Source organism: Mauremys reevesii, linkage group 6, assembly GCF_016161935.1.
Source record: "Mauremys reevesii isolate NIE-2019 linkage group 6, ASM1616193v1, whole genome shotgun sequence".
Lineage (NCBI taxonomy): Eukaryota > Metazoa > Chordata > Testudines > Geoemydidae > Mauremys > Mauremys reevesii.
The window spans coordinates 73,850,048-73,877,451 of NC_052628.1; the positions used below are offsets into that span (position 1 = coordinate 73,850,048).

A 27,404-nucleotide genomic window follows, 5' to 3' on the forward strand; every position below is an offset into this window, starting at 1 on the left:
ATGCAAGAAATGCTTGCATCTTAAAAATCATAGAGTCAAATAGGCCATGGGATGGGAGCCTGTTTGACAGCTTATCACAGACAAAGTAACTCCAGATGCGTAGCCTATTTAGTCTATTAGTTCAAGGGTCTAGGTACGAAATAATGTCAGTTTCCATTACTGTTCAACCAATGGAGATGCTGGCTTATGATGCCTCTACTCATTTTCCATAACAGCTTTGTTTTTCAGTGGAATAGCACAGCATTTTAAAATGAGGTTCAGTAGAATTTAGGTTAAAAACTTTGTCTCATATGAATAAATGGAAGTTGGGGGTTCACTACCTCTCAGGATGTTTGAGGCTATGCTGATTTGCACCAGTTGAAACTGGTTCAATATATATTTTTAAGTATCAAATAATTATCAGTCTTTGCTGTCATACACCAATTTTCATAATGTATTGGACAAATGCCTTTGCAGTCTTATTCATCAAATTAGAAAATGGTGGCGGGGAGGGGGGGAGACAGTTTCTGAAATACTTTACTATGAATATTGTTGTAGTTACATAAATAATGAAAAGGCTATATGCAGGGCTTACTTCTGCCATGCTTGCGGAGGAAGGCTGTTATCCAGTAAAACACTTGAGTACATATTTAACTTTAAGCCCATTGAAGCTAATGAGACTATGCACATACTTAAGTGTTTTGCTGAATTGGGGACAAAGAGTAGTACTTTACTAAATGAACAGACTCCATGGCTTCAAATGGCACCACTCACGGAGTAGGTACCATTCAGCATGATTAAGAGTGGCAGAATCTGTCCCACAGTTTAGTAAAAATGGTACTGTCTGCACAGTTATTGAAGTGTGTATATGTTCCTTCCATATTGACACTTAGTTTAATGAATGCCTCTATCTAAACCAGTGATACTCAGACTGAGTTTTGGGAGCTGCAAGTGGCTCTTTAATGCGTCTCCCAGGGCTCTTTGCAGCACATGATATTAAAAGACGGTGTGATTTTAATTATTAACCAATCTGGATGCTTTTACTATATTATTAACCAATTGTAGACTACTTTGTCAGTTATTTTGCTGTGAGATGAATATATATATATATAATACAGAGAGAGAGAGAGAATTAATTCACACTCCTGTGGCTTTTTTGGGTAACGTTGATTGCTAATTTGGCTCCTGAACCACTGAGGTCTGAGTATCACTGATCTAAACAAAGCTTTAATAGAAAGAGCTAAGGCTTCAAATCACATAGTTACCACAATGGGCATGATTTAAGTTCACAATCAATCATGCTCTCTCTCACTCACTCACGCACATCTGTAAACAAATCACTGACATTATCCAGACTGTTTTTACACTAAAGGCATCATTTTAGCATCATGCAAGGCACACAGGAAGGTAAAACAAAATTCAATTAATTCTAGAAAAGATCCATCAATTTGGTGTGCACACATGGCCTGGTTTAAAAAAAAAAAAAGGTCATTATTGTCTTTCCAAGTATTTCTCTATCACTTAACTCATTTTTATTTTTAAAAAGGCAGCTGGGAAAAATAGTTCCCTGAAATGAATCTATAACATTAAAAGATGGATCAGCCAATGATGATGACTACGTATTTGGGATTATTGCTAGTCCATCTGCACTTAAACATGTGCTGAACATTTAAAGACATCTCAGGTGGTCTGAAACTCTTGCCACCCAGCCTGATTTTGGTTTTAGTATACTATAAATAAATGTCAGAAACTGCACATTGTTATTAAACAGTGCTGTGGTTACTCTTAGGACCGGCAATAAGTCAGTAAGAATGGTCTGTTAACATGAGCTGAAATCTAGAGTTATGTTTTTTTAAGAAATAGCTGCCCATCACAATGGCCTAACTGTGCCCCATACATCATTTGGTGATGGAGTGGTGGGATTAAAGACTCTATGCTAATTGGCTGCCAAGTATATTTGTAATATATGACAATAAGAAAATGCAGGCTCTAGTACTCTTTAGAGGTTAAAACATTTTGTAATATTATCCTGTAGTCCCATTTTCTAATGCTCAAAGTTGTGGTGAGTTGTCTTAGCCAGAAATTCATAGCTATGACCAACAGGACCTTGACAAACGCTGGAGCCGTTATAAAGGTTTAAAACGGCTGTAACTTGTTAAACACTGAGTTTTCCTAATGAATCCCAATCCCGGAAACACCTGTCCTAAAGAGCTTTGTGTTGATCTGCTGTGGAAAATTGGCAGAACATTTTCACATTTGCTGAATAAAAGTAGGGATGTTGGATAGAAACCTCTTCAAGGCCTTTTAAAGACATTCTCTGACATGTACGGTACATTTTTGTTTTTAAAAAATTATCTAGATGTATTTTCACCCCCATATTATGTATTTAATATTTACAAATGAGCAAAATACTACAGCTAAAATATTAATGATATAGCTGAGTGTGGCATATAAAAGGGCAAGGACTCAAGCTCATCTGAAGGGAAAAAGGTCTGGAGATTCAATACAGGCTGGTACAAATATGCAGGAAGTAAGGACAAGTTACTGAGACAAGGGTTTTTTTTTTAAAAAAAAATATTTTTACTGCTGTAGTGCCAAGGGACCACATACATAGATTAGGACCCCATTGTACTAAGCACCATACAAACAAATAGTAGAAAGATTGCCCTGCTTCAGAGAGCTCACTAGGATTTAGACCAGGGTGGGCAAACTTTTTGGGCTGAGGGGCCACAGCTGGGTGGGGAAATTGTATGCAGGGATGGGGCAGGGGATTGGGGTGCAGGAGGGAGTGTAGGAGGGGATGCAGTGTGCAGGAAGGGGCTCAGGGGAAGGGATTGGGGCAGAGGAGGGTGTAGGGTGTATGAGGGGGCTCAGGGAAAGGGGTTGGGGTTCGGAGTGCAGGAGGGGGCTCAGGGCAGGGGAGCGCACTGCGGGAAGGGGCTCAAGGCAGGGGTTGGGGTGCAGGAGGGGTGCGCGGTGCAGGCAGGGGGCTTAGGGCAGGGAGTTGCAGGGTGGGGTGCAGGAGGGGTTCGAGCTCCAGCCCTGCACCACTTACCTAAAGTGGCTCTGGGGTGGCAGCAGTGCGCACTGGGGTCAGGACAGGCTCCCTGCATGCCGGCCCCGGCCCCGGCCCCAGCCCCGGCCCCGTGCTGCTCCAGGAAGTGCTGCAGCCCCTGGGAGCTGCGGGAGGCGATGCCTGGAGGCAAAGGCAACGTACGTGGAGCCCTCTGCCCCCCTTCTGAGATCAGTGCGGGGCCCGTGGCACCACAGGGGGCAATCCTGTGGGCCCAATCCACAGCCCTGAGGGGCTGGATCTGGCCCGCGGGCTGTAGTTTGCCCACCCCTGATTTAGACAATACAAAGCAGGTGAATAAACTCACAAACTGGAGGGAGAGGGTGGGAGGACAAGATGATGAGGACAGTGGTGAGCTCATAAATTAGTATTTACAGTGATCTCAGTAATAATAGGTGATTGTCACCCTGGCCCATGATTACTAAGACCATTCAGTATGTTTGTATTATGGTATCATTAAAGACTGAGGCGAAGTATTTGTTTAGATATTGGGCCATGCCTAGATTATCCTTAACCTCCACTCCATCCTCAGTGTTTAGTGGTCCCACTTCTTCGTTCTTATTTATATGGCTATAGAACCTTTTACTATTGGTTTTAATTTCCTTTGCAAGGTCCAACTCTACATGGCTTTTAGCCTTTCTCACTTTATCCCTACATTTTCTGACCTCAATAAGGTAGCTTTCCTTGCTGATCACTACCATCTTCTACTCCTTGTAGGCTTTCTGCTTTTTCTTAATCACCTCTCTGAGATGCTTGCTTATCCAGCTTGATCTACAATTCCTATCTATGATTTTTCCCCCTTTCTTGGGATGCAGGCTTCTGATAGTTTCTGCAACTTTGACTTGAAGTAATTCCAGGCCTCCTCTACCTTTAGATCCCCAAGTTCTTCAGTCCAATCCACTTTCCTAACTAATTTTCTGAAATTTTTAAAGTTAGCCCTTTTGAAATAAAAAAACCCTAGTCACAGATCTATTTTGTTTATCCTTCCATTTAATTTAAACTGAATTAGCTCATGATCGCTCGAACCAAGGTTGTCCCCTACAACCATTTCTTCTATGAGGTCCTCGCTACTCACCAAAACCAAATCTAAAATGGCATCCCCTCTTGTTGGTTCAGCAACTAGTTGATGAAGGAATCCATCAGCTATTGCATCCAGGAAAATCTGAGCCCTATTATTATTACTAGCACTTGTCCTCCAGTCTATATCTGGGAAGTTGAAGTCTCCCATTATCACACAATTCCCATTAGTATTTATGTCATTAAAAACATTAAAAAGGTCTCTATCCATATCCAGATCAGATCCCAGTGGTCTATAGCACACTCCAAGCACTGTCCCAGAGGAGTCTCTAGTAGCTTTCTTCCCAATGTGATTTTTGCCCAGATAGACTTTGTTTTATCTATTCCATTCCTTCTTATTTCTTTACAGTCTACCTCATCATTGATATACAATGCTACTCCACCACCTTTGCCTTTATTTCTGTCTTTCCTAAACAGCACATACCCTTCAATACCTGTACTCCAGTCATGACTACTATTCCACCATGTTTCTGTTATCCCTATAATATCCAGTTGCACCAGTAACTCTAGTTCCTCCATTTTGTTACCTAGGCTCCTCGCATTGGTGTACAAACATCTTATTTTTTGCTGTCTGGCTTCGCTCACGTTCTTTACCCGATTAGGCCCAGACATTCTACTGCCAATATCACCTATTAGACTGGTATCTACACTACCCTTCCTCCTTATGTCCATTCTCCTACCCACGGCTGTATCCTTTCTTGCTTCGTTTTTTTCCCTCTCAATGTTAAAATCCGGCATGGAGATTACCTGGACATCTCCCAACCATCTCCCCCAAATTCTTAGTTTAAAGCTGTCTTTATCAGTTGTGCCAGCCTCCATCCTAGAAGGCTGACTTTTAGCTTGAGAGCACTAAACATAAAGTATTGGCTGAAGTGTAATAGTAAGAAGATTTTACTACTCAGCATTGCATATCCTGTCTATTTTCAATTAGTGTTACCACGACATAATATTCTACCTGGCTGCTAGTATATCAAGCTACACCAGTTGAAGTACCCTAATGGTTTAAAGGTACTTTTGTAGTTTTAGATGTAAATCTGGGACCCAGGAGATCTGGGTATTTTTTCTGGTTATGCCGCTTAATTCTTATGAGATGTTGGGTTAGGCTCTTGGACACTAATCCAATTTCCAGGGAAGTTAGTGGAAGGCTTCTATTGATTTCAAGGGAAGCTGGATCAGGACCTTAATCTCTTTTCTGTGCTTGAGTTACCCCATCCATAACATAGGGATAATAGGCACTTATCTTGTAGGTGTGTGTGAGGCTACATTCATTGTTTGTACAGCCAGTGGAGATCTTTGGATGGAAAGTGCTATGGCAGTGTAAAGTATTATTTTTTTATTGCACCACAAATATACTGAAAGGAAATAAATACAGCCACTTTGGTTTTTAAGAGAAGGTAGATGTAATTATCCCCATGTACCAGGTATTTTGTCACTACCCACAGACTAAGCAATAATGGTCTTTTTGCTATCAACTTTCTCTAATTATATTTGCTATTGAGACTTAATAGTGTTGCTATTTTATTCTGCAATAAATTACAGTTTCACTAAATCATTAGGGCTGGCACCCACAGCTATAAGATTATTGATTTTTGTGTTAACAAGCAGAAAATGCTAATCGATTGCATAAAATGGTTTAATGGTTTATTGGTTGCTTTTATGATGGTTACATTGCTTCCAGGAGGAGAATATTGACCACTGGATATAGTTGCAGGTGGGATATTAATGTATATTCCCCCTTTTACTTCCATCTGAGGAGGTCTGAGGTAAGTTGTACCATTTCTGACTCTTGGAAAAAGCCAGAAATAGTGTCACTAAAATTAGTAGTAGGGGAACTGTGTACCTGATACAGTATTACATGATCAAGTAGCTGCACAGTGGATTTTATAACATGGAATACACTATGAAAAGTATACCAATAAAAAGAAAGCCTTACTCTACAGGATGAGGCTCATACTTTACTACTGGTAACGCGTACAAAATGCAGGAGCTCAATTGTTACAAAGTGAAAACTAATACATATCAGTGGTCTTCAAACAATGGTTGTACTATGTATGCTAAAGTCTGGAATTTCTACTGCAAGCTTCCATAAAGATCTTTGACCTTTAATACAGCATATCCCATAAATCAATAAGGTTTAAATACTGCTGCCCTCTTGAACACCTGCTTATCTGTCTTGAGAAAATTCTGTAGTGTTTTAAACATCATTTTATGACACTAAAAGTAATGCCTGCTTTAGAAGCACTTGGAAGAGCCATTAAAGTTGAGGATCTAGCAGCATTTTCATTATAAAGCTTGATTGAAGTGGTTTATAGCTCTGTCGTTAAAAAATGCAGTGGGCTGAAATTTGGTATACAGCATAAAGTTTTCTTTCTCTTTTTAATGTCAGACAAATTGTTTCAGATGCTTCCCCCCATCATAGATATAAATATTTTCATTTATCAAAGACATTTAATTTTTACAGACTAGTAGCCTTGCATGTGTATGTGGTTCCTCTTCCACATATATATTAAAAATGACTTTCATAGGATTGTGATCTCTCTCTCTCTCTCTCTCTCTTTCTTTGAAAAATAACTGAGAACATGAACTAATTGCTTGCTTGCCATATTGTGTTTTAATATATGTAGACTTAATTAGACCCCAGATTTAGGCACTACTGCGATCCACAAAACCCTTGCTTAGCTATCACCTAACTCTGTAGGTGCCTAAATTTCTGCTGTAAAAGTTCTCTGGGCACTTAAATTTCTGCATCTGGACATGCACGTTGCTGCCACAGGCAGGTGCCCAGATTCCTATCTCCCGTGTAAGCCCCAGTCAGATTCTCAAACCGGGGAAGATAGGCATTGCCCTGCCTATCATCTGTGCGGGGCATGATCCGGTAGGTAAGCTCTGAGCACACCTAACTCCACATAAAATGGGGAGGGTGGGTCCCTTTGTGAATGTTGCCCTGGATATTTACAACTCTAGCAATTCTGCTGTATGTAGAGATAGGCAGCCATTGTGTGTTTATATTGTTTTAGAAGAGACACACTGTGTGTTCTCCTTGGGTGACCTGATAGCAGAGTGAAAAATCAGCATGGGAGAGGGGTAATAGGTGCCTATATAAGACAAAGCCCCAAATATCAGGACTGTACCTATAAAATTGGGACATTTGGTCACCCTAGTTCTCCCATGGATAATTTAACTTTCCCCCCCACTTGCTCTCTTAACTTAAAATCTGGGTAATTCTGAATGTATATTTGCGCTGTTTGTGGACCTGGGATACGTAGATAGAGTATTTTACATTTACATTCTCCTAGTGAATGACAGAGCTTGTACACAAAGGTAGAATTAGTGGCTAGTTCTTTCCTGAAAGAAAATCTGAATCTGCTTTCAGTTGATTTTTATCAATTGTCTGTTATTAGGCCAGTCCCAGCTAATTTAAGGAAATCACAGGTGCAGCACTCAGTGGTGACCAGTGGCTGAGGCAATGTGGGTGTATGTCAGAAGCCTGCTTTATTTTTCTTCAGGCAGAAGCTCCAAGTAAGTAAGAGGCAATGCTCCATAACTGTGCACATAGGTGAAATGTGCTGGGAAAAATTAACCCTTAATTTGTTTTGTTAATGAATGCTTTAATTCTTGTGAATTTTATCTCCCCTTTTTTCTGGATCATTTTTCAAGCCTAACCTAGTCAGCCAGCCTAAGCCTAGCCTGGTCAGCTCTGCTGTCACAGCATCTTCCTGTGGTTAGACAGGTGATGAGTTGTAACTTTTGCTCCTGATTGGCTAAGAATTGCTCATATCATGTAGTCTAGTTCCTTCGCCTCCTCCACTCCAAATCTATGTGCTTGTCCCATCCATCCATTTTGTCCTGTCTTTTAGACTGTAAGCTCTTTGGGGCAAGAATGGTCATTTTATTACTATGTGTTTGTACAGTGCTTAGTACAATGTGACCCTAACCTGGTTGGCTGCTAAACTCTACCATAATATCGGTGTTAATAATAATTATATGATTTCTACCTTCCTGGTGCATGACTGTAATTTGTGTAGCATCCAAAAGCACTGCTGCTTTGGGTACACACATTCTCATGATGCGGAGGGATCTTGGTTTGTCTAGGCAAAGAAACCTTGTTGCTACTGACAGAGTGTATTAATTTATTTTTCCGTGATTTGCTTATAGGGTAACCTATAATCTGATCTGCTAGTGTGGGGCACCCATTGAAGTAAATGGGATGCTTAAAATCATAGAACAGAATAATAGAATATCAGAGTTGGAAGGGACCTCAGGAGGTCATCTAGTCCAACCCCTGCTCGAAGCAGGACCAATTCCCAACTAAATCAAATGCTTGGATGTGGGTGTCTGAGCTAATGGATCAGATTGCCAGGTCAGGGTCCTGGTTTATAAACTTTGGATGAAGGACTCATATTCTGTCTGTAAAGCACCATGTGTGCCCATGTGCCTTGTCAGTAATAATATTAATGTATGTGTACAATATAGTACTGCAAAAAAAAATCAGTAATGGAGGAGTAGAACTTCTGATTGACTGACTTATTTTTTTGAAACTCCACTTTACAGGACCGTAAAAGGAAATCAAGTGTTTCTACATAAGTCACTGGAAAAATAAATATTCTAGAAGTCTCGCTTCTCATCATGTTTAACAGTTAGCATGTACAGCTGAACCCTCCTGCGTGTGTTTTTATAAAGGAGAATAGAAAGTACCATTGCTCTCAGAAATTCAAATGACGTAATGATTATTTTGTGTTCTGAGAATGTTAGTTAGGAAAATATATGTCATTTCCTCCATTATTCAGAAATGATAAAGTGTCCAGGGAATAAACACACACAAAATTAAATTCAGAACTTAGTATCTCACAAGTACCACCATCTGGTAGATTTTTACTTGCACCTTTGACCCCTGGATAGCACACCATTCCAAAGAGGGTACTTTGTTCAAAGTGCTGGCTAACATTTCCCATTACACCTAAGATCACATATGGATCCTACATGGGGGTGGAGGGAACCTAATACACTTAACACTTCTCTCATCGTCTTTTTCATGTCTCTCAGCTTTTAATTTGTGAGTGATTTTAGTGCTCATGAAAATGAGAGAGTAATTGTTGATTAATAAATGAATGTCTGAGTTGAAATAGTCTGATCCTTATGATTAAGTAGCATGAGCTGATCCTGCCAGATACTGATTTAAATGGAAGCTAAAGACATCATGCAGCTCAGACTCCAAATAAGGAATAAGCCATCACCAAGAACCTTGGAAATGTTGTGACCTATTGGTTATTCAGTAACCTGAATTAAATTTTAATAATTGGAATCTTGTTCCATTTTTAAGACAACACCCACATCACACAATATAATCTCATTAGGTAAATTAGGACTGAACTGTTGTCTGGTTGCTAGATGCCTTCACTTCAAAGGAGGGTAAATTGAAGCACAATGGTGGGGATTGGTATGGGAAAGTTTGTGCAAAGTATCTTTTTTTTTTTGTAGTCAGAATCTCAATTAAAATGAATGAATACCTAGTTATCAACACACTTTACAAAGGTCTGTATCATTATCCCCATTTTACCTATGGGGAAACTGAGGCACTGGGTGATGAAGTGATTTGTCCAATGTCACCCAGTAGGCCAGTTGCATATCTGGGAGTAAAACCCATATCTTCTGAGTGCCAGTGTAATGCTCTAACCTGTAGGCCACACTTTCCACTGTAGCCCCATTCCGAACAGCAAAATTTTGATTAAAAAATAAAATGGGGTTAAAAAGTACTTAACGAGCCTGTGTATGAGCTGTCTTTTATATACATACATTACATACACACAAATTTTACAGACACCCCCTCTCCCCCCAAACACACACCAAGGACACAACTGCCTGAACTTTGGGTAGTGAATTAAGTGGGGGTTGAACGAGAAGGGATCCACATGCCAAGCTGTGGGAAAGGTGTAGGGGAGCTCCCCAGCCTCTCCATTGCTGCTACTGAAGTCTCTGGGATAGAATAGATCCAGGTACTCCTGAATATCCCTTTTATGGCCAGTGAATCAATATAAAAGTGGATCCAGAGAGCACATGCTCACCTGTTGTTTTGGCCAGTCCTAAATGTTTCAAGGAGGTGGCCTCCCTGTAATCCAGCTCCATGCACACACATGGTATGCAGTCTCTCTATAGCAGGAGTAGTCAATAGACAGACTGGGAACCAGATGCGGACTACCAGATGCTTTTGAACGGATCACAAAATCTTTTTATTTACTTATCATCATAATTGTTATTATTTTTGTATTATTTTCTCTGGAGTCTGGACATAAGAACATAAGAAAGGCCGTACCGGGTCAGACCAAAGGTCCATCTAGCCCAGTATCTGTCTACCGACAGTGGCCAATGCCAGGTGCCCCTGAGGGAGTGAATCTAACAGGCAATGATCAAGTGATCTCTCTCCTGCCATCCATCTCCATCCTCTGACGAACAGAGGCTAGGGACACCATTCTTACCCATCCTGGCTAATAGCCATTTATGGACTTAGCCACCATGACCTTGACTATACCTTGATCCTGAAATTTGGACCTTGACAGAAAACTATTGATTACTCTTGCTCTATAAGCTTCCTCCTGTGCTGAAGAACTGTCTTCATTCTGTTGCACTGGGACCTCTCTGTGGCCTCAACACTCTGGGTGATCATCTCCCCTTATTGAGCATTGATTATGTATTTGTAAAGGCAGTTTTCAGATTTTAATATGTCAGACATTTCTTTTCATAGCTGGTAGGAATATAGTACAGAAATAGCTTAGCTGCGCTCAGAGTTATTCACAAAAATTGTCTTAATCCTTAAAGCTGTTTTTAGATTATAGATTGGCAATGAAACCATGCATTTCTCAGATCTTCAATAAAAAAACAGGATGATAATCCTCAGCTGTTATGGGTAGAAGCCCTTTTTGTGTTTCCAAGCAGCGGATGAGTGTGTTTTATGTTTACCTTTGCATTATTTTAATTTGATATTATTATTATTACAGACAGGTTCCAAAAGCAAAATTCCAATCCAGAATTCAACCCCCCACTCACTCCAAAGTTCAGTACTGTTCCAGTCTGGGTCTTTGGTTTGGTCCTTTATAAAATAGGGATTGTTTTTAAAATTTGGATTTAAGGTTGTTTTTTAAAATCTCCTGAATTCCAAGGGTGTCTGTAACTGGCATTTTGGTTAGAGCCAGTCTCTTTAGATTTCACTGCCTATTTTAATAGCACTTTAAATAACAAGAACAATATGCAATAGCATTTCATGTTAAGAGAAACCTATATTTTGGTAAACATATGTTTATTGCATACAATGAGATGAAGCCCATTGTTCTGTGACCAGTTTCTAGTAAATTGATTATTTTCATACTGTACAGAGACTGATCTCTGTTCAGTGGGCTCTCAGAAATAAATTGGTGATCTCAGTGCATTCCCTAATAGCCTGATGACCGTATCTCAATCTTTCCTCTAACTGTAATATCATTATTTGGCATTCTTGCTGAGACCCTCAAACAGGAGAGCAAGGAATCAATAAGATACTTGAGCCCACCTCCTCAAAGGTATGAAGGCGCCTAACTCCCATTGAAATCAACAGGAATTAGGTGACTAAATAGCTTTGAGGATGTGGCCCTTAGATATGAAAAGTGTTTTAAAAATAACTAATAGACTGATCTCTTTCTATTAAAATCTACAGTCATTGACTGAGGCCTGATAGTAGCACCATGCCATCATGACTGATGCTCATGATAAATTCTAGCACCACCTGCTATTATTGCTCTAATTGTGTTTGTGTAGCTCATGGCTGTCTTGCTCAGTTAGGGGCACACTTGTTCTAACATTTTTTGAGTTTGTTGCATGAACTAGACAACACAATTACAGAAATGTGTTGGGGAATCGTGTCACGGCTTTAGGTCATGTTCTGTCCACATTACAAAACCAGACTGGGATATGGATGATCTTAACTGTCCCAGACAAATATGTGTTGGCCCAGTGATAGTTGTACTGCAGATGGGTTCCAAGCAAAGCCGCAGTAGCGACTTGTGCATCAGTGTCAGGGAGAATGTAGTTTCTCTTTCTTCCATTTGCTTCATGTATTAATTTGCCTATTAAAGAGTAATTAGAAAATTTTAATTTTCCATAACCTTGTGCGAGAGATTTGTTTGGTACCAGTATCATACTACATGTTATATTAATGTTTCTGAAACATATTTTTTGCTCCTGTTCACTTTTTGAAACAAATGTAAATGGTCTGATCTTAACCCACACCCAGGGAATTTAGACCTGAGGTCAGTGTGATTCTCTGGTAGAAGAGGGTTAAGCAAGTAAATATAGTGCTCTTACTCTGCTCTTCACTCACTTTGCTGAGATGCTAGTATTGCAGCTTAAATGGTGTCTAGCTGCAGGCTGACAGTAAGTAATCTTCTATGAAGGGGAGTAACTAGTATCCCTTTCACAAAGGCAAGAAACGGCAGTCTGGGGTCTACCTAGGACTGTCGGAGATTTAACAAATTATTCCAGGACAGTAGATTGTATAAAGTAATCCTCTTTCTGTCTGACATTATTCCAGTCTTCATTAGCTGCCTTTTTTCTTCTGTGTCCCTTGAAAACGATAGCCCCAATTGATGTTTCGTGGTTAGGTTAAAATTTAAATTAAAAAGAAAATCCTCCTGTGCTGAAATGGTTACTTTCCTGCTAACACATTTTAGGAGCTGCAAGAGTTAGAGACATTGAAGTGAGCCAAATTGCCCCTCTGCTAAGGCCCCTCTGTTGGAGGACTGCTCTGTTCTTAACTCAAAATTGCCTTGTTTTTGTGGGTAACTCAGTCCCGTCTCCATCGATGTTATGATTGTATTGCTGTAATATGCTCCAGTGTAAACCTGAGGGGTCTTATATATCATTGTCTTACTATTATGTCATACTGTGTAGGCCTTTTTGAAGTTTGCTAGTAAAATGTCAGTACTTTGGGGAGAGTATCAGCATTTCTAAAATTCCATTCCATTTTATTATTTGAATGAATAATCCCTCCCTTCTCCCTGGAAAATATAAACTTTCCAAGCCATATTGCCTAAATTTACATGTATCAAATGATCAAGCCATACAAGCTTGGACACACTGCAGACATTTTCTGCATATCCCATGACAATCTGCCAGCCAGTTATCATGAGCTTTTAATACTGTAGCCTACTCCATGCAGAAAGGAAATTTAATATAACACAGCCTAACGTTTCTTACAGCCTATTGCATCTGGTACATTGTGAATTTTTTTAAAACTCCTCTAGGGAGTTTGGATTTAAAATGATCTCTTTGCCACATATTACAGGAAAGCACACATCATTCTTGAGTGAGGAAACCTTTTGTGTTCAAAGGATTTATTAATCACAAACATCTCTCAGCAGTATGAAAACTGAAAGATTTATGGGAGTCATTCTTTAAATGTGTTTGTAAATAATTACTGCATGTTTATCTGAAATAACCTGGTCTTGGTATTTTCCTGCTTTTGTTTACTTTCAAGTTTGAATTGGCTTGTTCATAGGAAGTCTTCAGATCTGTTTTGTTGAAACTATGGACTCAATCCTTCAACCTTCCTCATGTGAATAATCCTTATTCAAGCGAATAGTCCCTCTGAAATAAATGAACCTATTTATGGGAGCAGAGGTTGCAAGATCAGGTCTTATCTGAGCTATGTTTCAGCCCTTTTCATCCTCAGCTATATGCTTTGTTTGGAGCTCAAACAAAGCCAATCAGATGACGATGACATACTGTAAAGAAGAGCCTGTCTCAATATTTTTGTCTTGTATCATGAGCCAGAGAGACAGCTGTTTTCTCTCCTACTGTAAAGAAGTAGATGCATATTAAACTGTGGTTTCTGGCTGCCTTTCAGAACAATAAGAAACTGCACACCTGTCAGCTCTTGGCAAGCAAGAATAGTAAAATTACTAACTGTGTTTCCACGGCATTCTCTCACTGACAAACACACCATTGGCTTCATTTTTCTCTCCATCACTTCTCAAAAGGCTTAGATTTCTCCCTAGAGGCACAGGAGAATTAAGCAGTTTTTACTACTGCGTCTCATAAATGGCTTACTTTTTGAAAGGGTACATTTTCATGCTAGGCCTGCTTTATTACTACTATTCCTCCTGAACATTTTTTCCCCCCAATCAGTGTTTTGCATCTGTAAGCATTTGTGTTATACGGCATCCTGCTTTCCTAAAGTCAATCCAAAAACTCCTTTAGCTAAGGGCTCATTTAGTGATCAGTTTGTCAAATAATGTTCACAGATGTTTTTCTGGTAGTACAGTGCAGCTAATGGCCATATGAATGATTTCTTCTCATATGTGGCTAGATACAGAATTTGTTTTGAGAAGTGTAGCTTAGAGTTGGAGTTCTTAATCAAACTAATTACATTCATGTTTCCTTCTTCCCTGATAAGATTTTAATCATGGCATTTAATTTTCAATATCAAAATGTGAATGAGTAATAGTGAAACTCTGTGTGTCTCTAATAGCTCATGTGATCAGCTATTGGGGTCAGGGTCCTTAGAATAGTGGTGTGATCTTACATACCAGGTCAATTGCAATATCAAAGCATGAAGGGGGGACTTAAGGACAGAATTTCGGTCTTGTCTCTGCATTTCCTGGCTTTTGTGGCTTGGAGCCAGACTCTTAATGTTACGAAAACAGAGTTTTCTTTTCTGGTGCATGAATAATAATAATAAACTGAACAGAGGAAGACAAGTTAAAATGTTTTAAATACCAGCTGACATCTCTTACTGCCCGTCCCCAATTCCTGGTCTGCAAAAAAGTTAAAAGCACACATCAGGAATTCCACAGAAACAATCTTTTATGGGGAATGCTGAAAACTTAGAAGACATTAATCTGAAATGATCTGTCAAAGATCTAGAAGAATGGAATCCAACTGAACTTTAACTACTTTATCCTACTTAAGCTGGAACAGAACTGCTGAGCCGAGCAATTTAAGATTCCCACAGCTGCACTAGCTATGTTTTCGTTCATGGTACTAAATTGTTTCCATTAGCCTGAAAAGGGTTATAAAACCTACAATCAATTTAGTTTCTGGGGCATTGTGTTTTGAATACCATTTAATAGGGTGTGACAAAAACACATAATTTCTCCACATGTTCTTACATTGCAAGCAGATTTTGCTTGGTGCTAAGCAGTGTACCAAATGCTCTGGACAGTAGAGAAAGCTTTGCAATTGGAAATAAAGGAACAGTATCAGATAGCTAGAATGCCCAGAGCATGACAAGAATCTTAAATGGAATAGCTGAACACAAAGGAATAATAGCATCTTTATTATCCATTTGTTCATCAACTCAGCATTTGCTATGGATACAAATCATTAAATTTGTTTAACGTAGGGGAAAGAATAGGTTCACATACTGGAAACATAAGTAAACTCAACTGGACAGGAATATATTTAATAACAACATTAATAACCAGAGATGGGTTGAACGTGATGAGCAGATGTGGGCAAAAGGAATTCTTGCTCCCTTCCAGCGAGTTGAGTAGCTTACTTTCTCAACCCAATACACATTTTAAAAAAAGAATGATGGCATTCATTTAAATAAGACTTGTTGCTTGAGGGAGGGAGGAGGACAGATTGAGTTACCTACCTTTACCAATGTTCCTAATCTGTTTATATTCCATACCTCCTTACAAGTTAACTAGTGTTTAATATTCACAACATACCCTATACCAGGCTACAACACAGATAAATGAGTCATTTTAACAGTTTTATTCAGAAAATGTGAATGCATATATTTTAACAAGTTATGTAAATCAGGCATTTCTGAAATTGTAATGTACAGGAAAATTCAGCAGCCCTCAAAAGCACATACATAATGGTGTAGTGACATGGTGCATTATTAGCATGCTGAACTGCAATAAAAAAGGAATACCGTCCATCATAAAATCTCCTAGAGTGTTTGTTTCCAACAATGGATGAACTTAATCAGCTTTCTATATGTATTTCATTTAGGGCTGTCAAGCGATTAAAAAAATTAATCATGATTAATCACTCTATTAAATAATAATAGAATAGTATCATTTATTTAAATATTTTTGGATATTTTCTACATTTTCAAATATATTGATTTCAATTACAACACAGAATACAAAGTGTACAGTGCTCACTTTATTTTTATATTTGATTACAAGTATTTGCATTGCAAAAAAACAAAAGAAATAGTATTTTTCAATTCAGTTAATACAAGTACTGTAGTGCAATCTCTTTATCATGAAAGTTGAATTTACAAATGTAGAATTATGTATGAAAGAAACTGCGTTCAAAAATGAAACAATGTAAAATTTTAGAGCCTGCAAGTTCATTCAGTCCTACTTCTTGTTCAGCCAATCGCACATACAAGCAAGTTTGTTTACATTTTCAGGAGATAATGCTGCTCACTTCTTGTTTACAATGTCACCTGAAAGTGAGAACAAGTGTTTACATGGCACTGTTGTACCCAGTGCTGCAAGATATTTTTGTGCCAGATGCCCTAAAGATTCATATGTCTGTTCATGCTTCAACCACCATTCCAGGGGACATGTGTCCATGCTGATGACGGATTCTGCTTGATAATGATCCAAAGAAGAGAGGACTGGCACATGTTCATTTTCATCGTCTGAGTCAGATGCCACCAGCAGAAAGTTGATTTTTTTTTTTTTGGTGGTTCAGGTTCTGTAGTTTTGTATCTGAGTCTTGCTCTTTTAAATCTTCTGAAAGCATGCTCCAGACCTCATCCCGCTCAGATTTTGAATGGCATTTCAGATTCTTAAACCTTGGTTTGAGTACTGTAGCATTTTTAGAAATCTCACATTGGTACCGTCTTTGCATTTTGTCAAATCTGCCGTGAAAGTGCTCTTAAAACGAATATGTGTTGGGTCATCATCTGAGACTGCTATGACATGAAATATATGGCAGAATGCAGGTAAAACAGAACAGGAGACATACAATTCTCCCCCCAAGGAGTTCAGTCACAAATGTAATTAATGCATTATTTTTGTAACGAGCATCATCAGCATGAAAACATGTCCTCTGGAATAGTGGCTGAGGCATTGAAGGGGCATACGAATGTTTGGCATATCTGACATGTAAATACCTTGCAACGCTGAATACAAAAGTGGCATGTGAATGCCTGTTCTCACTTTTAGTTGACACTGTAAACAAGAAACAGGCAGCATTATCTCCTGCAAATTTTACCAGGGCCGCCCAGAGTGGGGGGGCAATTTGCCCCAGGCCCCCACGAGAGTTTTTCGGGGGCCCCTGGAGCGGGGTCCTTCAATCGCTCCGGGGGCCCCGGAAAACTCTCGCAGGGCCCAGGCCCCTGGAGCTTCTTTTGCTCTGGGTCTTCGACGGCGGGGGTCCTTCCACCCCGGGGCAGAAGGACCCTCCACCACCGAAATACCGCCGAAGACCCGGCACTTCGGCGGCGGGTCCCACTTCGTCGGCAATTCGGCAGCAGGGAGCCCCCGCCGCGGATCTTCAGGGTACTTCGGCGGTGGGTCCTGGAGCAGAAGGACCCCCTGCTGCCGAATTACCGCCAAAGCGGGGGCCCCACCCCGCCAAAGACCCCAGGCCCCCTGAATCCTCTGGGCGGCCCTGAATTTTACCCAAACTTGTTTGTCTGAGCAATTGGCTGAAGTAGGATTGCGTGGACTTATAGGCTCTAAAGTTTTACATTGTTTTATTTTTGAATGCAGTTATTTTTTTGTACATAATTCTACATTTGTAAGTTCAACTTTCATGATAAAAAGATTGCACTACAGTATTTGTATTAGGTGAATTGAAAAATACTATTTTGTTTTTTTACAGTGCAAATATTTGTAATAAAAATAAATATAAAGTGAGCACTGAGGTAAAGTTCTCTCAAAACAGTTGGGCAAATTGGGGATGCTTGCATAGTCTTGTCACACAGCAATTTTTAAGCTGGCACTGAGCTGACAGCTAGAGCTGAAATTAGTTGTTATAAGAAGAGCAACCATCCCAAATGTTATGATTGCCTAGTGTTTCCATTTCAACCCCCAACTTCCAGCTGTTTATACCTGTTTAAAAAAATTTCACCTCTTTGGCTGATTGTTTTCTCTCCACCCTATCCTTCTGGGCTTTGTCCCTGTCTGAAGTTGTATTTTTTTTCTCGCCTTAAAGTTTACAACAGTTCAGCCATTTCTTAGGAGATAGCATATAGGAATTGGGTAGTGTTTCTTTAAATAGTTTGTGAGCCCTCTAGTGGCAGAAGCTACCAGAACCTTGTCAGAGCAGTAGTAAATAGCTAAGCCTTTCATGTCAGATTCAGTTAGTAAACATGGTTATTTGGACCGCACTGTGCCTGTGTGGTTCCTTCATACTAAGCGTGCTCTATAAAGAGCAAAAGACCCAATTGGTGATGAGGATGGGATTCTAATCCAAGAATACAGTAAAATAGAGTGATAGTGGAGGCCTAGTGAAACTAAAGGAACATAAGAATGGCCATACTGAGTGAGACCAATGGTCCATCTAGCCCAGTGTCCTGTTTTTGACAGTAGCTGGTGACCGATTCTTCAGAGACAATAATCAGAACAGGGCAATTTCAAGTGGTCCATTCCCTGTTGTCCAGTCCCAGATTCTGGCAGTCGGAGATTTAGGGATATCCAGAGCCTGGAGTTGCATTAGTAATGACCTTGGCTAATAGCCATTGGTGAACCTATCCTCCATGAACATAAGGTAACCCGTGGGACATGCCAATGAGAGGGGTGTGTCCTAAGCTCTGTCCCTATCTGGGAGTTAGGTGCCTAAGTCAGGACTGTAGGAAGATGTCTATTTTTCCTAGAGATCCACAACTGGGAACCTCTCTCCTGGTGTCAGGCGGCTTAGGCGCCTAAGTCATTTCTTGTGAGAATGAGCTGAGTATCTGCATCCCTCCAGACAAAACAGCTGGAGGACATGGTGATGCCACTGCCCAGATTATAACTTTTAGCCCAGTGGTTAGAACACTCAACTGGGATATGGAAGACTGGGTTCAATTCTCCCCTCTGTCTGCTGGGGAGAAGTGGTTTGAACAGGGGTCTACTGCCTCTCAGAGGAGTTCTCTAACCATTGAGCTATTGGATAGTCTGATGTAAGACTCCCTCAGTGTCTCCTGTTGAAGCTGTTCCATTGTGTATAAATAAATAGTCATTAGAGCAGGGGGACCAGGCCCTGGGTCTTCCACCTCCTAGGTGGGTGCCCTAACCACCAGGCTATAGAGTCTCTCTCTCTCTCTCTCTCTCTCTCTCCTTCCGCCCCCCCCCCCAATGACAAAGAGTGGGGCTGTCCATGTTTGTGGTGATGTCAAGGTTATCATTAACCCAGTATTGCATTCAGATAGGTATCCATTACGTAGAGGATATATTTGCCTCATTACCTGTTTATAAGTATTTCTCTGAGATCAATCCTGCCCAAGCCAATCTACAAATGAAGACTGAAGAAAATGACAAAAAATACCCCATGATTAACAAACACAAGGGCTTATTACAATATAACAGACTAGTGGACTAGCATCCACACTGCAATTTGGCAGTGACCCTTGGACTGGATATTACAGAGTACTCCTGGCACTTGGTGTTACTTGGCTGATATAGTGGCCATGGGAGCTAATGATGAATGACACCTAGAACCTCCGCACAGCTCTGTGAGCAAACTTTGCAAGGCTTTGTTTGGAGCAAACAAGGGAAAATGTGATTTTTTTCAAAAGTTAAACTGCTTTCTGTGGCCATACCATTGATGAAGATGATTTGTATAAATCACAAGACAATGTTGAAGCTATCTGTACTGCAGCCCTGCCACAAGATGTGTTCTTGCCTAATATAGAGAGTGTTACATTCTCTAAATGAACCGTTACACAATGGACAGAAATTATGTTGGTCCCACCCAGTATGTTAAGGCTTTTGATGAGGCCAAGAAGTTTACAATCTCTGAAAGGGTCCTTCTTACGCACTACAATGCATCTTTGCCTACAAAGTTATCTCGTGCCACCTCCCCATATGGAATAGGAACAATAATGTCACATGTTTATTTGCCGTGGCTGCATCAAGGAGTAAGTATAATACATTAAATTCTTATTGAAAATGTTTCTGCCAGTGGTTGTATGTTCTTGGATCTCTTCAATCAGCGCACAAATATGCTGAATCATCGTGGAGTATGCAAGAGATCACAAGTAGCTTCTCTTTCCTCACAACTTTCTGGGTCCCAGGCCCATAAGAAGAAAAAAGTCAACTACCATGATGAGTGTTGTCTCGCTTCCCTTGAGTAAGTGTCCTGGCCAGCTATTTACTTTTAAAGAGCTGGGTTGGTCACAAAGCTAAGATTAGTTACTTTCTAAGGCTTTGTATGACATGTAATGCCTCTTGTCATCATACTTGGTCAGATGTATTCCCTCCACCTCTGGAGATTTTCATATTACTGCCTATGGAAATTGACATAATGAGCAGGACAGATAGCTTAAATCATTTTTATCACACGTTCCATCCTTGTTGCATTCTCTTACAGGTTGAATAATGTTGTATTTATATTTGCCACAAGATCAAGTGTATTTGATATAAATTATGCTCACAGTAGCCTTTTTAAACATTTCAACTCTGCAAATATACATGAGTAGGTTTACTAGGGCTAGTTATGTGCATAAAGTTACTCACATGAGTGTTTATAAGATTGGCGCCTTGGTGTTTAAAAGCCCACTCAAAGTAGGCTATATTAATGTAAAAACTATACAGAAGTCAGCACTGCAGTTATTGACAGGCTCAATATAATGGCTAGGAAAAGAGTTCCAAAGATCTCTAATGAATAAGTAAGTACAAAGTTAATGGAAAGGAAACAAAGAGAGAGACAAACCTCTCAAAATTGGATCAAACCAGAATTACTCAGGCTTGGGCTGTGGTTACTGATTGGTACAGTAATTGAGCCTGAGTATAACTAAAAGTTGATTTTGGAACCTACAGTGCTCTTTTTAACGTGCAAATATGCATATGAAAAATACATATTAATTATCTTAAACTATTGGAAAGATCAATTATTCTCCCCAAAATTATAAACCATCTTTCCTGAAATGTGACTGTGTAAGCATTTACTCATATTGTAGCTATCTCTTTCAATATTTTTACTAAAACTTCACCATTTACTTTTAACAATGACTAGATGGTGTTCACTGCAGAATGATAACCCAGTTATTTTGCTATCTTCCTTTGTCTGGCCAATCAAATAGTTTGGTTTTAACAGTTAAAATATAAAGTTTACTCCAGTCATGGTATTTAGGAGTCCTTTATGCAGAACATCAGGGTCTGCAGAAATCATCTGTTATCAAATCACTGTGCTGGTGAACCTGAATGACAAAGGGGAAATTAGTACAGAGGGGGAACTGAAGAGTGACTGCCACTATAATCTGATCATCTGGCCTTCATAAATATGAAAGATTAGACATGCTGATTGACTGTCAGCGTAACAGTTGCACTTTCCATCCCTGGAAAATGGGCTAATACCCACATCGATGCAACACTTCATTGCATAGCCAAAAGGCTTTCCAGTGGGAGTGGGGTGAACTTTTGTATAGTAAGATCAATTCACATTTGTTCACTGCTGTAATTACTTAGATTTTTATTTAAAAATCCTGGAACAGCATTCCTGAAAAATGAGGGGCAATTCTTTCTCCTAACTAGCATCACTAAACCATAGACACCTAGGTAATTGTCTAATTGAGGTAGGTTCTTGCATATAGACACGGCAATAATTTTCACTATTTGGCTCAGAAATTGTCCTTCAGAAGTGTTTCAAAAGCCTTGACATAAAGGTTTCTCTACACTGATAATTTGAAGGTCAGAAGGTTATAGACATCTTGAAAATGATGATCTAACTTGGAGTTATGCTGTCAGAACTGTTTTAAGATTGCTTTGCAAATAATGGAAAGTATCAACCATCTATATTTCACTATGGTAATCAGGGTTTACAATTGAATAAACCCTAAATTTGCTAAAGAAAATCCTGTCTGAAGTTTTAAATGTTCTGTTACTGAGTTGACTTTCTTTAAGTGTTGTTAAAGAGAGAACAGTGTGTTTGGCTGTGTTACAGATGGTTGGAAATTTTTTGACAAAATGATTTTTGTCAGAAAATGCTGTTTATTTACAACCAAATCTTTTTGCAGGAAGGGGTCAGTTTTGTCAAAAAATTTATTTAAAATTTTTTTGAAATAAATTTTGGAATTGTCATTTTTTTGAAATTTTCTCAATGAAAAATTCTGGTTTTCTGGTTTGAAATGACTTTTTGTTTCAAAACATAAGCGAATTATATTTTTTAAAATATTTAATTAAAAATGGCTGAAATTGAAACATTTTAAAATTATCAGAATGAAATATTTTTATCAAAACCAATTTTTTTTTGTAATTTTTTTTGAGATTTCAACTTTTCATCACAATTCAAGATGGGAACATTTTTTGATATATGAAAAAAATGTTGTGGGGCAGGAATACTATTTTCTACCGTGCTCTAGTGTCTGTCTCAAATAAGAAAAATGGATCCAAGACTCCAGCCTACCAATTTGTAATGCAATTGCAACAGAAGCTAGTGGTACAGTCCTACTGGTTTAACCCTTTTTCTTCCTTTCTGTATTCCATACGTCAACCAAAGGTTTTTGTGCTAGATTTTTATTTAATTTCATAATTGAAATGAACTTTCCCATTTAGACAGAACTCCCCTGACCTCTAATTACTGAATGAATTCAAGCTAGGAACTTATAGATGAAAGGGCATGTTGCCATACTGTTAATCCCCTCTCGTATTCACTTGCCCATATTGGACTTGCCTGAAATTGGCTCATTCAATACTATTAACTTTATGTTTTTATTATCATGGCAACCTACACTGTGATACTGTTGAAATGGCGAGCGAGCACAGATGGGACTGTGGTGGATGTCGCCAGTGATCCTCGTCTCGAAGGCAGTACCGCAGTCAGTCACAGCATGACCGTTGATGCCCTTCCCGCTTGGGATCCTGCTCAAAGTCGCAAATGGGGGCTCGCTCGGTGGCTGGGGTGTTGAAGCACCATCGTCCTTCATCCCTAGACCACCGAGGAAAGAGTCGACGGGACCCGCTTCCTCGGGTCCGTGCCCAGAGTCCGACCAGGTGGTGGATCCTCCGGTGCTGGCCGACACCCAAAGCACCACACCGGCCTCCCCTCTCCATCTGGAGGAGCTCATTGCGGCCCTGCCCCCCTCTGTCCCACAGGAGGACTACTGGGCCCATCAAGGATTATTAAAAATGGTGGCAGCAAACCTCCATCTCCAGGCAGAGGAAATGGAGGAGCCCTCAGACTCCCTGTTCAATGTTGTGTCCCCCTCCGCACCTGGCAGGGTGGCCTTGCCGCTCCATGAAGGGGTGGCGAAAATTTCATGTGCCCTGTGGTAAACATCAGCCTTGTTGGCGCCCATCTCTAAGAAGGCAGAATACAAGTACTTTGTACCCACTAAGGGGCACAAGTATTTGCATACCCACCCAGCACCCAACTCCTTCTTGGTCAAGTTGGTCAACCACAGGGAGCAACAGGGGCAGCCAGCCCCGACCCCAAAGAACAAAGACTCTCAGAGTCTGGATGCTTTCGGGAGAAAAATGTATTCATCATCAAGCTTCCAGTTGAGAGTAGCAAACCATCAGGCTCTTCTGGGTCGCTACAAGTTTAATCTCTGGGCATCTCTCCCCAAGTTCGAGGACTCCCTCCGGCAGTGCAATAGAAAGGAGTTTAAGGTGCTCATGGAGGAAGGGACAGCTGCCGCAAGGGCATCCCTGCAGGCCGCTTCGGATGCAGCGGACACGGCCACACAGTCCATGGCCTCGGCAATGTCCATGAGATGGGAGTCCTGGCTTCTGCTCTCTGGGCTATCCAGCGAAGTGCAGGGATCTCCCTTTTGACGGGAAGGTGCTGTTTGTGGAGGAAATGGACACAAAGCTGCACGGCATGAAAGAGTCCCACATGACCCTCCAGACCTTGGGCCTCTATGTCCCTGCTCCAGCAAAACCCAAGTTCAAGCCACAGCAGGCTCCCGCCCAGGCCACCCTCCCAAAATATGAGGCCACCCATAAGAAGCAACGGGACTATAAGAAATGCCTGTAAAGACAATACCGGTCTGCCCCCCAGCCTGGGTCCTCTAAGGGCAAGCAGGCAGGTAAAAGGTGGTTTTGATGGGATGCTCAGGGATACCCTGCCAGTTTTCAGCAGAGATCCACCCCCAATAAAGCTTCCTTTTTCCAATCAGTTGTGTGCGTTCCTCCCGGAATGGTCGCAGCTCACCTCAGACTGCTGGGTCCTCAACACCATCTCCCGAGGTTTACCTCCAGTTTACCTCCTACCCACCCAACCACTCCCCATCCCCGTCCCTCTTGGGGGACCCATCACATGAGGCTCTGCTCGAGCAGGAGGTTGGGAGGCTGCTGGAACTAGGGGCGATAGAGGCGGTGCCTACGGAGTTCCTGGGCAAGGGGTATTACTCCCCGTATTTCCTTATCCCGAAGGCCAAAAGGGGGCTCAGAACCATACTGGAACTGTGAGGGCTGAACCAGTACTTGGTAAAATTCAAGTTTTGCATGGTTTCCCTGGCCTCCATCATCCCCCCCTGGATCCGGGGGACTGGTATGCGGCCCTCAATCTATAGAACACGTATTTCCACATCAACATATTCACTTCCCTCCATTTTGTGCTGGGACAGAATCACTACCAATTCACGGTCCTCCCGTTTGGTATCTCCACTGCCCCCAGGGTCTTTACAAAGTGCATGTCGGTAGTAGCAGTCTACCTCAGGCACCGGAGGCTCCAGATATTCCCCTATCTGGACGACTGGCTGGTCAAGGTCACCTCCCAGTCATAGGTGAGGGATCTTGTGGCACTCCTCGTGTCCACATGCACTGCCCCGGGCCCGCTGGTAAATAACACCAAGTCCATGTTAGTCCCATTCCAACGCATAGAGTTTATCGGGGCGCTCCTGGATGTAATGTCGGCCAGGACCTCTCTCCCCCCAAGACAGGTACAAGACCCTGAAAGGCTCATCAACTCGATCGTAAGGTTCCCAGTGATGACAGCCAGATCCTGCCTACAGCTGCTAGGTCACATGTCGGTGTGCCCGTATGTAGTCTGCCCCTCCAGGCTCAGGATGAGGCCCCTCCAGCTCTGGCTGGCCTCACAGTTCTCCCAAGCCACAGACAGGTTGGACAAGGTCCTCACTGTGTCAAACTTGGTGACCGCCTCCCCACGGTGGTGGTCCACACCGAACAACATGCTCCGAGGGGTCCCATTCAGGGACAGGGCCCCGTCCGTGAAGCTGGTATCCAATTCATCGGACCTGGGCTGGAGAGCCTATGTGGGGAATTTTCAGACCCAAGGCCTGTGGTCATCGCAAGACCTGACCCTTCACATAAACATCAAGGAACTCAGGGCGGTGCGGCTGGCATGTACGGCCTTCCGCTCACACTTGAAGGGCAAGGTAGTCAGGCTTCCAATGGACAACACGGCCTCAATGTTCTATAGCAACAGGCAAGGCGGGGCCCGATCCTCCACCCTCTGCCACAAAGCCCTCAGTCTGTAGGACTTCTGTATAGCCCACGACATCCACCTAAAAGCCTTTCACTTACCGGGCACCCAGAATGTGTGGGTGGATCACTTGTGCAGAGACTTTTCTTCTCAACATGAGTAGTCCCTACACCTGGAAGTGGCCCTCCAGCTTTTCCGGAGGTGGGGAACTCCTCAGGTGGACCTATTCGAGACCCAACAGAACCGATGATGCCCCCGGTTCTGCTCCGGAGGGGCCTGGAGAGGGGCGGTATCGCCGATGCCATTATCCTGCCCTGGTCTGGCCAACTCCTTTACGCTTTCCTCCCGTTCCTGATGATCAGCAGAGTCCTATAGAAAATAAAGATAGACAAGGCCAGGGTCCTCCTCATTGCCCCAGCATGGACCAGGCAGCATTGGTATGGGACCCTCTTGGGCCTAGTGGTGGCTCCACCATGGCCGTTGCCGCTCTGCTGGGACCTGCTCTCTCAGGACCGGGGCTGTCTCCTTCACCCTAACCTGGCAGCTCTTCACCTCACAGCATGGTTGCTCATTGGGTAGGTGGCGAGGAGAGGACATACTCAGCTCTGGTTCAGTGTGTCCTCCTTGAGAGTAGGCAGCCCTCCACTTGCCGCGCCTACATGGCGAAGTGGTCTCGTTTTGCTAGGTGGGTGACGGACCAAGGTGTATCCACAATGGCTGCCCCAATCCAGCTTATCCTCGATTACCAACTCCACCTGAGAGCCAGGGCCTGGTGCCCTCGTCGGTCAGGGTGCATCTGGCAGCCATATTGGCTTTCCATCCCCCAGTGCAAGGACACATGGTGTTCTCTCATGCTATGACCAGCTGGTTCCTTAAGGGTTTGGACTGGCTTTACCCATATTCTAAGCCCCTGGTCCCACAGTGAGACCTGAATCTGGTGCTGGCTCGGCTTAAGGGGCCCCCGTTTGAGCTGCTGGCCACATGTTCCTGGTCTCACCTCTCATGGAAGGTGGCCTTCCTGGTTGCTATCACGTCGGCCGGTCAGGCGGGTGTCAGAGCTCAAGGCCTTGACCTCCGTATACTGTGTTTCATAAGGACAAGGTCCAGCTCTGCTCACACCCCGCATTCCTCCCGAAGGTGGTCTCCACCTACCACAAGGGTCAGGACATTTTTCTACCAGTCCTTTGCCCCAAACCTCACATGACTAATAAGGAATGATGCCTTCACATGCTTGACGTGAGGCGAGCTCTGGCTTTCTGCCTAGAGCCAACCAAATTCATAGGCAAGAGTTGTAGACCAAGCTGGATAAGCAAGCATCTCAGACAGGTGATTAAGAAAAAGCAGAAAGCCCACAAGGAGTGGAAGATGGGAGGGATTAGCAAGGAAAGCTACCTTATTGAGGTCAGAACATGTAGGGATACAGTGAGAAAGGCCATGCAGAGTTGGACCTTGCAAAGGGAATTAAAACCAATAGTAAAAGGTTCTATAGCCATATAAATAAGAAGAAAATGAAGAAGTGGACCGCTGAACACTGAGGATGGAGTGGAGGTTAAGGATAATCTTAGGCATGGCCCAATATCTAAACAAATACTTAGCCTCAGTCTTTAATGAGGCTAATGAGGAGTTTAGGGATAATGGTAGGATGACAAATGGGAATGAGGATATGGAGGTAGATATTACCACATCTGAGGTAGAAGCCAAACTCGAACAGCATAATGGGACTAAATCGGGGTGGGCCAGATAATCT

The 27,404-nt window shown here is 41.8% G+C and overlaps 1 long non-coding RNA gene across 1 annotated transcript; it reads right to left on the minus strand.

Moving 5' to 3' along the window:
* Positions 1–23,762: 23,762 nt before the first annotated feature.
* LOC120408254 lies at positions 23,763–25,961 on the minus strand. The gene is made up of 3 exons (XR_005600569.1): positions 25,759–25,961; positions 24,927–25,049; positions 23,763–24,055 (listed from the first exon to the last, which is right to left on the minus strand). It is a non-coding gene; the product is annotated as an uncharacterized LOC120408254 (long non-coding RNA).
* Between the last annotated feature and the right edge of the window lie 1,443 nt (positions 25,962–27,404).